We start from the raw sequence: 12,840 nt of genomic DNA on the forward strand, positions 1-12,840 counted from the left end.
CTTAAATAAATGGTAAAATTACACAGTGCCAAATGGGACAGAAGCACATTCCGATGAAGCACCTGTAGCTGGTATTGCTTACTGAACATTTAACCACCCACACAACGCCATAGCTTGACCCACACAAGGCAGCTTCAAGACGATTGTGAAAGTTGAGCATATGACTAATGCTACCCATGCTCTCATTGGAGGTTACTTACCCAATCAGAGCTGGAAGCATCTGGGACCTGGGTACATAAGCCACCTGAGATGCTCACAGGACTGGGACAGCATCAGGAGAAGGCATCCAGGACAGGAGGAAACAATATTGTCTTGTAAGTTGGACATTCTTTCATGACTAGTAGGGTAGTGGAGGGAGAAGGCAGAGTTGGCTTCAGGACGGAGGTTTCAGACCGATGTCAACTAACGAAAGAGGAGGAAGATATGGCAGGAAAATTAAAAGAAGGAAATTCTTCCGACATCAAATGTTCTATTGACTTTGGATGTTTTTTATCTTCCTCACAAAGGATGGATTGGCTCACGCAGTTGACTCATGAGCTCTCTTGACATTTTCTGTAGTGCTTTTATTATGCAGTCTGTGGCTCAGATTTTCCGTGATTGTCGTGTAATTTTTTCCTTTCAGAGGCTTGAGTGTGTGTACACAAACCCACCCTGATGGGTAGTCCAGACTTGTCCAATCTTATTAGATCTTAGAAGCTCTGAAGGTCAGCCCTGGTTAGCACTAGGATGGGAGACCGCTGAGGAAGTCCAGGGCTGCTCTGCCCAGTCAGGCAATGGCAAACCACCTCTGAATATCTCTTGCCTTAAAAACCCTATGAGGTCATCATAAGTTGACTGTAATTTGATTTAGTGTGTGTATATGTACAGTATGGAATGGAAGATGGAGGAATGAAGAGGAGAAGGAGATGGATGGACTTTTTGACTCTTTCCCTTTCTGTAGTTTTTCTGTCAATAAGTACTCTCCAGCTTGCAGTTTGGTTCAGGGGGCCAAGGTTATGGACCCTCAAAAGGGTAGCCCCATCTCCTTAGCAAAGAATAGGGGATGGGGCACCCCTTTGAGGGTCCATAACTTTGGACCCCCTAAACCAAACTGCACCAAAATTGGGTGGGTCCCATCAGGACAGTTTCCAGATGATACCCTGAAATTTTGGTGCTGATACATCCAAAAATGTACCCCCTGCAGGAACATCCCAGAAATTTGCCCAAGAATCTTTGTTCTGCATTGAGTTTTCTGTATTGCTGTCAATGGGGGTTGCAGGCTGGGGGGGGGGCACATTTCTGAAGGCACAGTCTCAAAACTTTCAGGATCTCATCAGGAGACGGCCCTGACGATTCCCCCCAAGTTTGGTGCAGTTTGGTTCAGGGGGGCCAAAGTTATGGACCCTCAAAACTGTAGCCCCCATCTATTAGCTCCCACTGGAAACAATGGGGGATGGGGCACCCCCTTTGGGAGTCCATAACTCCTGATGATACGCTGAAATTTTGGTGCTGATATGTCTAAAAATTCACCCCCTGCAGGCACCAATGTCCTGGTGCAAAAAAAAATTTGGTCGTGGTGGAGTGGCCGCCCATTTGGGGGTCATCCAACTCTGGTTTTGCCCAGGGCTACAGTTTGCCTCATGACGTCCCTGTAGGTAGGATTGACTGTGGTCAGTGCTTGGATGGACGGCTACCACGGAACACGGGGCAAGCTGTTTCTGCTCACTTCTTGACTGGAACACCCTGTGGATGGAGCTGTGATTCGATGGCACGTTTTTCCTCCATTGTTATATGCTGCAGTCTTAAAAGTTTTTCCCTGGGAACAAGCCCCTTTCAGGGGACTCAGCCACTGAGCAGACTGCGTAGGTGTCCTTTCCTCCCTTTCAGTGCAACCCTAACCAGAGTGGCACCTTTCAAAGATGATGGACTTGGATGTAACTCCATTTAGAGATGTTCTCTGAGGGACTTATTTTCCCTAGGAGTGGGGAGGAGCAGAAGACGTCACCAAGAACCAGGGGGCATTCATTGAAAATGCTGGAGGGAAGAATTAGGACTAATGAAAGGAAACACTTCTTCACGCAACGCGTGATTGGTGTTTGGAATATGCTGCCCCAGGAGGTGGTGATGGCCTCTAACCTGGATAGCTTTAAAAGGGGCTTGGACAGATTTATGGAGGAGAAGTCGATTTATGGCTACCAATCTTGATCCTCTTTGATCTCAGATTTCAAATGCCTTAGCAGACCAGGTGCTCAGGAGCAGCAGCAGCAGAAGGCCATTGCTTTCACATTCTGCATGTGAGCTCCCAAAGGTACCTGGTGGGCCACTGCGAGTAGCAGAGTGCTGGACTAGATGGACTCTGGTCTGATCCAGCAGGCTAGTTCTTAAGAAAGTGCCTCAGACAGCCAGAGAGTACCCTGTGTGTGCAACTGCAATCTTTTCCAGTTGTCTCTTCCTACTAGTAGGCAATTCTCAGTGCTCTCATATTGAGAGCCAGACCATCATTAGTTTAGTTTATTCAATTTATATGCCACCCTTTCTCTTACAGGTTAGTTAAACTTGCATTCCCACCCCCACCCCCCTTCACTAGCATTGGGTCATGATGGTTGTGGGGTTGTTCAGCTGCAGAATATTTGGCAGGATTTTCCAAGAATGGATGTCAGATACTGGCCCTCATTAGTATCGTGAAACCTCAAGATGCAAGTGATAGCGGTATAATCGGGGAGACGGCGCAGCGCATGCAGTGCAGTGCAGAGGAGGAGTATAGCAGATCAAAGGCAGGAACTGATCCGGCGACATGCCACCGCTGGGCAAATGGAATTGTGGATTGCACAAATGTGGCAACATTTTTTAAAAGCCAGTGCCGATCCATGATGTGTTTTACAGAATTTAACAAACAAACAAGAATCATGCAGCATTTCAAAGACTAATAGGTTTTTATTCTACCGTAAGTGTTTTTATTTATTTATTTATTTATTTATTTCTTGGGCTTTTATACCGCCCCATCCCCGAAGGGCTCCGGGCGGTGTACAACCTATAGAAGTAACAATATGAGATAGTTAAAACATTTAAAAGCAGCGATAAAACCATAAGAATTAATTCTAATAATTGTACAATAAATCTCAGTAAAATGAAAATACGAGTGGCGTCCAGCATTCTAGTTTTAAAGTTCCCTCCCCCCAAAAGGGAGGAATGGTGAGTCTCGTTGGATGACAGATGGCCCAGATGTCAAGGGCCAAAGGGGGACAAAGTTCCACCATCTGACATGTATCTGATGAACACTTTGACAAGAATGAAAACTTAGGGTTGGATCCAACCAGCTTTTTCAATTATTCACCCCCAATTCCTCACCTTGCTGTGGAACCTGTCCTACACAGCAAAGGTTCATAGAGGAGCCATTGAGCTGTATTATATTTATTTTGTGTGTTTGCAATAGGTGTATATATAAATGCATATAAATATAATCAATAAAAAACAATAATAAGCCTACCAGCAGTCTAATCCCCCATAATGTCATAGGAGAGCCTTTGGCCAATCTCCCTTTTCCTGGTGTGGAAGGAAGTAGAGTTGTTTTGCTGATGCCAGCAGGACTTAAAGGAACGTGGAAAAATTGTACTCGACTCCCTCCTTCAAGGAAACATGATTGTGTGAGGGGGTGCACAAATCATGGTGTGTTTGTGGGGAGGCGGCAGTCATTGGAAAGCACTGAGCTCAGAGCCCCCCAGACCTGGAAGGGGCCAAGAAATGACATGCGGACTTCTATATGGTGATGTCCTGGATCTACTGCCACCCGTTTTAACCCAATTTCTATACACAGGTGAAGGTGAGCCCACAGCAGACTGCCAACATGTGTAACACGGATTGTGTTTTCAATGCGCTACGGTCCGTACTGCAGGTAGTTAAGCGCATCTATGATAAGGCAAAAGGTAAGTGAACTGGGCTTCTGGAAGAGGCTGTATCACAACCATAAGCTGTAGGCTTGATATTCTTGTTACCACGGGCCTCTAGTTGCACATAATAACCAGTTAAAGATGCACACTGGCATCCCTGTTGAAAAAAGGCATGTGGGCCATTCAAGGCAGCTTGATGTAGTTGTTAAAAGCAGGTGAACTCTAATGTGGAGAACTGGGTTTGATTCCCCACTGCTCCACATGAGCAGCAGACTCTTATCTGGAGAACTGGGTGTATTTCCCTGCTCCTACCCATGAAGTCTGCTGGACTTCTCTCTGTTCTCTCTGAACTCTCTGAGCCCCAACTATCTCACAAGGTGTCTGATGTGGGGAGAGGAAAGGAAGGAGTTTGTAAGCCACCTTGAGACTCCTTACAGGAGAGAAAAGCAGGGTATAAATCCAAATTCTTCTTCTTCTTCTTCTTCTTCTTCTTCTTCTTCTTCTTCTTCTTCTTCTTCTTCTTCTTCTTCTTCTTCTTCTTCTTCTTCTTCTTTCTTTTTCTTTTTCTTCTTCTTCTTCTTCTTCTTCTTCTTCTTCTCCACCTCCTCCTTCTCCTCCTCCTCCTCCTCCTCTTCTTCACCACCACCACCACCACCACCACCACCACCACCACCACCACCACCACTGTGGTACATATCCAGATGTCCCCCTATACCTACAGTGTTTGCCTACTGTTTGCTTATCAGTGCTCAGTTTCAAAAAAGTAGGCTCAAATCTGCCTGAAAGCAAATCCTTTCTCGTAATACCTGAAGTACAGGAACCCTTTGTGCCAAGTCAAGGTTGAAATGAATATCTACTTTTCACTTGCTTCAGGACACTTTTACCTCTTCATATATTTCTGAGCTAAGCCCTGGGGCATTGAAAATAGCTTCCAGAAACGAACCCTGGCAAAATTCTTTACAAACCCCCATTGCTGTGATAGCCTACATATGTGGATAAGTGTTTGTGAGCCCGCAGATTAATTCAGCTGACAGAGTCTTTGATCAGCACACATATCGACCCTAACACAAATGAGAAGACTATGGCGATCAGTTTCCCTGCAGAAAATTGTGGTTTCGGAGGGTGACTTCTACAACATTATACCCTGCTGAGGTCTCTCCCTTCCCCATATCTCCAGGAATTCCCCAACCCAGAACTGGCAGCCCTACTTAAAGGTTGAGGATTTCCTAGACTTTACTGAACAAATTGAATACTCAGACACAATTCTACCATTGCAAACTCTAATTGTCATTTAGAGCAGGGGTTTAATCATAGATCCATTAGTTCTGTCTGTGTTAAGGTTCTGCGGCAGGGAGTCTAAACGAAATGCGCTAGGTGAGGAGTGTGAGAAGGACAGGAAGTTAAATGTCTGTCTATGAAGGTGGGGAAGAAAAGGTACTGAAGCCTTGGCAGCAGGCATACAAGCTTCACCCATGGGACTTCCCAGCCCTGCCACTACCCTTCCAGAGAGGCTAGCTGACGGCGGGAGGGGAGTACTTACTGGGGGCGGGGGTGATCTTTGTCACTGTATGATGATGTCGCCTGTTGCACACTTCAAAAGTGCCAGCATTGTACTTGTGGAATGCTCTAGCACCCACCCTAAAATTCTATGGAGTCTCTGGGCAAGTAGTAGAGTGTCATCTTGGTGTGATGCTGGTGCTTCTGGGTCATGCTGGAAGTGAAGTTATCACATGGTAAGGAAGACCCTCCCCCCATTTTGCCACCCTGCTCCTGCCCATCAATCAGGGGAGGATGGCAGGGGTCAGCAACAATTATCGAGAGGTTGTCCACCATTAGTAAGCCAACTAGAAAACCCTTTCTCAAGCTCACACAACCATTTTTTTTTTGCCTCAAAGAAATCAGGAGTCTTTCCCAGTTGTTATAAACATTTTTTTTTCCTGGCTTTCAACCGTTTATATTTCCCTACAGTCCTAAAAAACACATTTGTTTCTCTTTCAGATCTGTACGACAGCCCCTTTGCGCCACCCAAGGCCTCTGAGCCACCCAAGCGAGAATGAAATCTGCTTGTGTACTTTTTCGACGGATTCCACCATGTCTTCTCTTCCCACGCTGGCAATGTGCTGAGAGGTTACCTCTTACTATCAAATGTTGTTGTTTTTTCGATATGTTCGTAAAATTCCAAAGGCAAATAAAGCTTGTTTGGATCTGAAACCTTCTTGTCCGGCTTCCTCCGTAAATGAATCAGGCAGGCACCTTTTAGAAAAAGAGAAAAAAACTGAACTTGATTGGGAAGATGCCTGGCACCACTTCCTCAGATTGCAATTAGACAGCCAACTGCCGAGATAAATATGTCCAGCCCCTGTGATATAGGCTTCATGTATGCAAACAAGGGTTATTGTGGCAGGAAGATAAACAACATTTGGTATATAACACCAGCTTATGCACCTAATAAAGAGAAACGATTTATTTTATGCTGGTAGCTGACAACACTCATTGCTAGTGGTCTTGGTAAAGGAAAAAGATGGGCAACATCAGGGAGCCGGTCTTCTCCTCAGCTGAATTACATGGATGGAATCCCCACTGGTGTCATGGATATTTGCTGGGTGACCTTGGGCTTGTCACAAACTCTCAGCCTATGGTGAGTATTTGGATGGGTGACCTCCAAGAAATAACCAGGGTGTGACACGGAGGGAAGCGATAGCAAACCACCTCTGAACATCTTTTGCCTTGAAAACCCTATTAGGTCACCATAAGTCCACTGTGACTCAGTGGCGTACCTGCCTAGGGACAGGGGGTACCCTATGTCCCCGGGCGCCCCCATTTGGTCACGTGGGGGGGCACCAACATTTCAGGGTCGTTTGTGTGTTTTTAAATTTTTTTAGTGTTTTTTATGTTTTGGCCTGCAGGGGGCGCATCTTTAAGGGTAGTGGCACCAAAATTTCAGGGTACCATCCAGATACTGTCCTGATGATACCACCCAAATTTGGTGATGTTTGGTTCAGGGGCAGCAAAGTTATGGACCCCCAAAGGGGGTGCCCCATCCCCATTATTTTCAATGGGAGCTAACAGGAGATGGTTGATGACATAAAAAAGAGAAAAGAAATAAAAAAATCATGACTCCAGTGCAATTCCCCTACTTGTTGCTTTTTTAAGTTCACAAAATACAGGGAGAAACAGGATCCCGGATTGCACCACGTCTCACAGAGTGTAGCTTTCCACCCCTCCTTTACAAAGAGCCTCCTCAACAGCCAGTGTTGTGTGACATTGAATTCACTTTGCCCTCTCGATCTGTGCGCCCTTGAATCAGCACAAAGGCAGAAAGGATGCGGCAAGCGCCTCTAGAAGGTCAATTTTTCACCTCCGCATCAGGAAAGCGTTCATCATTTTTTTCCCTGACTCTTGACTTTACGCGAGATTGGCTCTCTCTTTTCGCTCTCTCTCGTCGCCATCAGGAGATTATTTTGTTCCTCTTTATTAAACATCATCACGTTGAGCTCGCCCGTGCTCGTCCGGCCACCTCGCACAGCTAATGGTAAAGGAATTAAAATCAATTTTCAACCACAACCAATAACGTTTCAACACCATTGTGATAGATTGCCCATGTTGCTAACTTTATCTAAATATCTGGAAAACCTAAATTATACTGCAGTCTCCGCCATCTCCTTTCCGCTCTAATGTCCCCCCTTCTTGCCTCGCTATCAATCTATCAGAATTGCATCACTCTCCAGTGACATCAGGAGGAGCCTGATTTCCCTCCCCCTCCCCTCCCATCGCTATGGCAACGGTAGGGTCCAAGCTACAGGAATTTACGGTATGGCAACCAGGAGAGACGGTTGCCGTAGCAACGACTGGCGTGGAAGTAGCAGGGAGCTAGGCCTAGGCCTCATTAGTTTGGGAGGGGGCTACAATGGTTGGCACGATTGTTTCCCCTCCTGTCAGGGATCCTGTGTTATAGAACAGCCAGAAATTCAACAGGTAGAGTTATCCTAGTGCCGTGGTGGCGAACCTTTGGCACTCCAGATGTTATGGACTACAATTCCCATCAGCCCCTGCCAGCATGGCCAATTGTAGTCCATAACATCTGGAGTGCCAAAGGTTCGCCACCACTGTCCTAGTGACTAGAAGTCTGCACTGAGTGAGGAATACCTGTTGGATCCCTACCTGTCCCCCCCCCCATTGTTAACAGCATAGGATACCTGACAAAATAATCAAGGCTGCTAGGGTTCTTAAGTGGTCTTTTCCAAATTTAGAGATGAGGTCGGGGTTTCCACTTGCTCTTCAGGAAAACAAGGCCACAGCTAGGGCATGCCTTTAACAGTATTGAAGGCAAATGGGTCTCCATGAAGGCAGAGGACATATGAAGCATGACTGCCCACCCTGGGTAGGGTTTAGCCCAGGCGTAGGGAACCTTTAACACTCAAAGAGCCATTTGGACGTGTTTTCCATGGGAAAAGAAAACACTTGGAGACGCAAATAATTTTTGACATTTAAAATAAAGATAACACTATATTGGTTTTTTTTACCTTTTACTCCACTCATTCTGAGAAGTGCATGGATGTGTCCGCCCTGCTGCCTGCAGGGCAGGCAAGGATGGGGCCAGCAGCTCGGCTCGTGGAGCCGCAGTGCAAGGGGAGAAGAGCCGCATGCGGCTCTTGAGCCGCAGGTTCCCTACCCCTGGTTTAGCCCTTCCACAGACTGATAAGAAAGTAAATGTGTTTCATATATTGGGGCTGCAGGGAGAGATTGAAAATCTTACAAAAGTGCTACATCTAATAATGAGTTCAAGGCTGACTTGTGGTACGTGTGAATAGAAGCATGTGTTTGTGACACCTGGGTAATAAGTGGTGACTAGATTTTGGCCCCTTCCGCACTTACAGAATAATGCACTTTGACTCCACTTTCACAATTGTTTTGCTATTCTGCACAGTCAAATCCAGCTGCAAAGTGCATTCAAAGTGGATTGTTCTGCATGTGCGGAAGGGGCCACTGTTGCAGGGATTGTAGCTCAGGGATGGCATTTGGGGCGCAAATTCCCTGTTACGTTCCTGTGTGCCGGCTAGTTTTCCAGCTGCCGCTCGCCAGTTGTTTCCCCACTGAAGGAAACCTGTTTAGCATCTCTTAGAGCAGGGATCTTCAACTTTTATGAGCCCGTCAGCACCTTTAGGATTTCAAGAGGGGGTGTTGAGTTCTAGAACAAACGGCTTCCGTGGGAGGCAAAGCCAAACAATAAACAGCTACCGCAGGAGGTAGAGCCAAGGCCCAAATGGCTGCATCGGCTGGCAGAACCGAGCACAATACCACACTTCTCATTTTGCAAAAATAAAAATAAAAAAAATCAGAAACAGGGTTGCCAGTTCTGAATTGTGGAAATTTGGGGGGTGATCTTCAATCTTCAATCTTCTCTATTATCCTTTCTCTTGACCTGAAACAGCTCTGAGGAGCTACTGTTGGTTTTATTGGGGAAGAAGAAGAAGAAGAAGAAGAAGAAGAAGAAGAAGAAGAAGAAGAAGAAGAAGAAGAAGAAGAAGAAGAAGAAGAAGAAGAAGAAGAGGAGGAGGAGGAGGAGGAGGAGGAGGAGTTTGGATTTATATCCCCCCTTTCTCTCCTGCAGGAGACTCAAAGGGGCTTACAATCTCCTTGTCCTTCCCCCCTCACAACAAACACCTTGTGAGGTAGGTGGGGCTGAGAGAGCTCTGAGAAGCTGTGACTAGCCCAAGGTCACCCAGCTGGCGTGCGTGGGAGTGCACAGGCTAATCTAAATTCCCCAGATAAGCCTCCACAGCTCAGGCGGCAGAGCGGGGAATCAAACCTGGTTCCTCCAGATTAGATACACGAGCTCTTAACCTCCTACGCCACTGCTGCAGTAGAGTAGAATCCCATACAGTCAACCTTCCAAAGCAGCCATCTTTTCCAGGAGACCTGTTGCAATTAGAGGGGATCTCCAGCCGACACCTGGAAAGTGGCAGCCCTACTCAGAAAGCAAATAAAAAAGAATCAAAGGAAGGCCCAAAGCTGAGGAAGGGAGAAAGAGAAGGTGTGGAATCAAAGGCATGGATGTCTACCAGTCCTCCTGATGCTCCAATGGCTGCAACTGTGGTTGCAGTGGTGGGAAAACCTTCCATTTGAACGAGGGCAGCTAACAAGTGCTGCCTTCCCAGGGCCTGCCTGTGTTTTGAAAAGTTCACAGAAGTACTGGCAAGTACCGTGGAGTCCACAGGGGAGCCCATTATTAGAGTCTGAACCTTTTCTACAGTGGCTCCCATCTTGTGGAACAGGCTACATGAAGATGGGGTGGGGGCATCATTGTTCAAAATTTATTAGCAATGGCGTAGGAGGTTAAGAGCTCGTGTAACTAATCTGGAGGAACCGGGTTTGATTCCCAGCTCTGCCGCCTGAGCTGTGGAGGCTTACCTGGGGAATTCAGATTAGCCTGTGCACTCCCACACACGCCAGCTGGGTGACCTTGGGCTAGTCACAGCTTCTCGGAGCTCTCTCAGCCCCACCTACCTCACAAGGTGTTTGTTGTGAGGGGGGAAGGGCAAGGAGATTGTAAGCCCCTTTGAGTCTCCTGCAGGAGAAAAAGAGGGATATAACCAAATTCCTCTCTTCTTCTTCTTCTTCTGCCTCTCTTCTTCTTCTTCCTCTCTTCTTCTTCTTCTTTCTCTCTTCTTCTTCTTCTTCTTCTTCTTCTTTATCTTCTTCTTCTTCTTCTTCTTCTTCTTCTTCTTCTTTTTTTCTTCTTCTTCTTCTTCTTCTTCTTCTTCTTCGGAGGTCTGTAAGGCAGTTCTGAGGGCTTTGAATGGGGTTTAAGCAACTTATATTTTCTTGGGGGTGTAGGTTAACAGGACTGCCTTGGGTCACAGGGGAAAGGTAGAGTATGAATATTTTTGATTTTTTAAAAAATTGCTTTCTGAGGCTCCCCAGTACTTGGCTTCTCCACTTAAATGGATCGGTCTATAGGCTGCAGCCAATTCTCAAAATCCATTATTTTATATATGGATGTATTTTTGTCTGTCTTTCATGCTGATATATCAATAAAGGTTGACTGGACTTGAAATGGATCAGGCAGTACATAATATGGAAAACCTCTGCCTGAAAATATTGTGTACAGTTCTGGGCACCGCAATTCAAGAAGGATATTGGCAACCTGGAATGAGTCCAGAGGAGGGCAACCAAAATGGTAAAAGGTCTGGACTCCATGCCCTACGAAGAGAGGCTTAGGGAGCTGGGGATGTTTAGTCTAAAGAAGCAAAGCTTAAGGGGGGACATGATAGCTATGTTTAAATATTTGAAGGAATGCCATGTCAAAGAGGGAGTAAGCTTGTTTTCTGCTGCCTCAGAGACTAGGACACGGAGTAATGGATTTGAGGTGCAGGAAAAGAGATTCCACCTAAACATTAGGAAGAACTTCCTGACCATCAGGGCTGTTCAACAGTGGAATTCACTGCCTCGGAGAGTTGTGGAGTCTCCTTCTTTGGAGGTTTTTAAACAGAGGCTGAATGAACATGTGTCAGGAGTGCTTTGATTGTGTGTTCCTGCTTTGAAGGGGGTCGGACTTGATGGCCCTTGTGGTCTCTTCCAACTCTATGATTCAATGAAACCCTGGACAGGCCTGCCAGACCAAAACCGACAATACCAACCTTCACAGCATCATGTGATCACTGTAGAATCTGATGCAATTGTTTCCCAGTATATCGATAGCAACATATCTAGGATCTCTTCTTGCATTACTCAGAATCCTGTTGACCCAGAATTCAGATGGAGCCACCACAGTAGCTCCATGGTACAGAAACATATCCAGTACAATTGTTCCCTGGAAGTCAGCTCCACTGAATAGCCATGAGTGGAATTAGAACAGACCTGCTTAAACTAGCTCTGACCTTTGCTTTAACATTTATTCAAGAAATACAAATGATTTTTATGGCTCAAAACTACATTTACAACATTTAAAGACAAGTGGGAGTCTTTTTTTGATACTTTATTCATTTAAAAAAGAAATATAAGATATAGATCAGCTATTCTCAACCAGGGTTCCGTGGTACCCTGGGGTGCCGTGAGCATATCCCAGGGGTACCGCGGCAACACTACCACCACCCCCTTCATTTTTGTGGTGTCTCCCACCGGTGCCAGCAAGGACATGGAGCTGGCCCATGGGGCAGGGCCTGCCACAAGGTCAGCAGCCACCCCCCCCCCGTGCTTCCCTTCACCCTGGGAGGGGAAGATGGGGGGTGTGGCAAGCAGGGGCAATGGGAGGGGAAGGTGGAGGGTGGTGGCAGGGGTACCGTGAGATATGAAGAGTGAGGTCAAGGGTACCCTGGCCTCAAAAAGGTTGGGAAACACTGATATAGATGTTGCTCAAAGTAAATAATTCATAGGATATAGATAATAGACAGACATCAGTTAACTGCATTAATCAATATTTCACAGAGCTTGTATTGTGGAAGGCTTTCACAGCCGGAATCACTTGGGTGCTGTGTGGTTTCCGGGCTGTATGGCCGTGTTCTAGCAGCATTTTCTCCTGACGTTTCGCCTGCATCTGTGGCTGGCATCTTCAGAGGATCTGATGTTGGGAAAGCAAGTGGAGTATATATATCTGTTGGAGTGTCCAGGGTGGGTGAAGAAACATTGTCTGTGAGTAACAAAGAAGGCAACCAGGTCAATAGTTGAGGGCATCTGAATAGAAGTATGAGTAACAATGAAGTCTATAGCATGGGAGTAACAATGGAGATAGCAAGGTCACTGGTGGGAGCATCTGAATAGAAGTATCCTGGCCTTTGTTTCCTTTGTCTATGGTCATCCTGTGTTTGTGTGGAGCTGGTTAGACACTGTCTTGACTCTAGTATCTCGACTCTCTTGACACTGTCTTGACTCTTTCACAGAGCTTAATACATGCACTATTATTCGTATCGATACAAGTGGGAGTCTTCTTGGTGTGCGTCCACGCTCCAGAAGTTAGGGGAGAAAGTTTATTACT

The 12,840-nt window shown here is 46.2% G+C and overlaps 1 long non-coding RNA gene across 1 annotated transcript; it reads left to right on the top strand.

The window, feature by feature from the left end:
• Nucleotides 1–269: 269 nt before the first annotated feature.
• Nucleotides 270–6,077, top strand: LOC125430233. Its single transcript, XR_007244114.1, has 3 exons — nt 270–314; nt 3,794–3,902; nt 5,865–6,077. It is a non-coding gene; the product is annotated as an uncharacterized LOC125430233 (long non-coding RNA).
• Nucleotides 6,078–12,840: the final 6,763 nt, after the last annotated feature.

The sequence above is a fragment of the Sphaerodactylus townsendi genome, linkage group LG03, assembly GCF_021028975.2.
Source record: "Sphaerodactylus townsendi isolate TG3544 linkage group LG03, MPM_Stown_v2.3, whole genome shotgun sequence".
Classification (NCBI taxonomy): domain Eukaryota; kingdom Metazoa; phylum Chordata; class Lepidosauria; order Squamata; family Sphaerodactylidae; genus Sphaerodactylus; species Sphaerodactylus townsendi.